The following is a 2,507-nucleotide window of genomic DNA, read 5'->3' as shown; positions in this document are numbered from 1 at the left end:
CGCTGAACACTGTCCCGGAGACCAATATGGCTCCGGGTTTGGCTCAGCAACCCCCTTCAACGGATGGGGGAGGAGCAGAAGCTCCATCGGCGGTCTCCGTTAATCCGGAGGCCGCTCATACTCTGGAGGAAGCGCTGCAATGAGCTTCTATCTTGGAGGAGCACCGCATCCTGATGGGTGCAGTTATCGAGAAGGTTCGGTCTATGAAAAGCGGACTGAACGAAGCCTTCAACAGCCTACTGACGGGCTTTTAGGTATGTGATGTAATTCTCTAATAAGTTTTTTATATGCAAGGTTGAACGCATGCATAGACAGTAGCCCCTGAGCCTCTATCCAGATTAGAACAATCCCGATAAAGGATCCCAAAACAAGTTAATAATGTACTATGCTATTGTGTTGGACAGACATCCATGTTGGGGGCTACTGCCCAAGCCGCAGAGGTTTCCGAGCTCAATCGGAAACTCATATTAGCCGATGAGGAGCTCGACCGCGTCAATAAGCGGTTTGACGAAATGCAAGGTATGCGGAACTTACGTACCAAAAGTGATATGTATATTGATTCTTGTAACTTATTGCATTTTATAATTGTAATCATAGTTTGCGCAGCCGAGGTCAAGTCCCTCAAGAGGGCGCTTGCCCAAGCCAAGAAAGAGGCAGAGGTGAGCAGGGCGGCCGCTGAAAAGGTGGCAATAGAGTTGGGGCGGAGGAAACTACCCGCCGAAAACATGAGGCGCGGGTAGGCGAAGTCGAGCAAGAGCTTAAGGACGCCATTAATAAGTGTGAATCCTTGGAGCAGAAGACTTCGGAACAAGCCTCAAACTCGCCAAGGCTCTCCAGAGCGCGAAGAAGGCCGAGTTGAAGCCCAGGGCACTCGCCAGGAGATCCAGGAGGCGAGGCAGATAGAGGCTGGTAAGGCCTTTCTTCTGCAGAGTAAATTTACAAGTAAGAGATACATCTTGCTGACCCGAGTTTCGAGTTCTCCAGGCGCATTTGCGGATCTGCCGAGGAGTATTGCTGACGCCACAGAGTTCTTCCAAGCTGAAGAGGGGATCTCAATGGAAAAGCTGTTCTGGTTGCAGTACCTTGCGCTAGAGCATCCGGTGCCCCTCAGTGACCAGCTGAAGCAGTTGATTGAGCTGCATAGGGTGGCTGGGTTGGCCATGAAGGACGTAATAGTCCAACTTTGGCCAACCGAGCCCATACCCAGCAGCTACTTCGGACTTGTGAAGTGGCTGGTCGAAGCGTGCCCTTGGGTTGACGCCATAAAGCGGTCGACCTGCATAGAAGGTGCCCGGATGGTCTTTGCCCACGTTAAGGTGCAGTGGGCGAAGATGAAGGCCACCGAGATTGCCATCGTAGGGCCGCCTGAAGGCAAGGATCACCGGAGGCCGGAGAGGTACTTCGGCGAGGTCCTCGAGGGAGCCCGCATTGTAGAGGGTCAATGCTCAAAGGATATCATATTTGAGTACTGGAGTCCGGTTTGTAAGAACCAAATAAAGAACTTGTAATGTGAAATATTTATGCTTGTGCTTTATGATTTTGTTAGTTTATCCTCCTATTTGGCCATTTATTTTATAAGTCTGAAAGTATACCAGTCATCGGCTTCTGCCCCCATGTAAATATTACAGGGGTGTTCGGGAACGCATGTCTGCACTTTATCCAACGTCTTGGTCCTATATAGGAGGCGTCTTGCAAGATGAACTAGGAAATCAGACTATGCGGCTTTATTACTTTCACTTAGCCATAAGAGTCCATTGGTGGGGCTAAGTAGTAGCCCCTGTTGCATGAAGGGAAATTCGGATTACGGTGCCTTTGCAACACGGCTGGTCGAATCCCAACCCCTTGTATAACACGACATAAATCGCGAACGATTTGTAGTATAACACTAAGTTACCGGATCACTGACCTGCTCTCGCATATCATGATAGTCAGTTTTCGGATATATCTACTGAGGTACTTGATCGGACGAACCAGAAATACAATCGCAGTAGTTCTCCCTTTGCAACCTTAGCCGAACTTCAGAGCCAATGCATATAGTGCAATATCCAGGACTCCGAAGAGTTCCTTGTAGGTGTTTGGCCTTAAGAGTTTGTGGGACCGAATACAACCCCTGGTATGAAGGTTGTGCCGAAGCGCGTATGTCAGTCAAAAACAAGGAGGGAATACGGATGACAAGACAATATAAGAACCCAACAAAAAGGTGGTGATCATCTGCTTCCTTTATATCCTTATCAATAAGTCGAGGCGTGTTTCGACAGACAATGCCATGAATATTAAGGTCATGTTACATGGCTTAGAAAATAAATTACATAATGGAAAGTCTAGCACAGGGCCTAAAAGTAATGGTTCGAAGACTCTAGTGATGCCCTACCGCATGTCTGCGCCATTTCTCCTTAGTAACAAATCCTTTGATAGGAGTATTTGATGGTTGGCCGTAAAGAAGGGAAACGCTAGCCTTGGAAGGATCCCTGATGCAACCGTACAACAAGTAGGGCTCTTGACGAACC

Source organism: Triticum dicoccoides, chromosome 1B (genome assembly GCF_002162155.2).
Source record: "Triticum dicoccoides isolate Atlit2015 ecotype Zavitan chromosome 1B, WEW_v2.0, whole genome shotgun sequence".
Lineage (NCBI taxonomy): Eukaryota > Viridiplantae > Streptophyta > Magnoliopsida > Poales > Poaceae > Triticum > Triticum dicoccoides.
The sequence above is the reverse complement of the archived record's forward strand: the minus strand, read 5'-3'. Positions refer to the sequence as shown.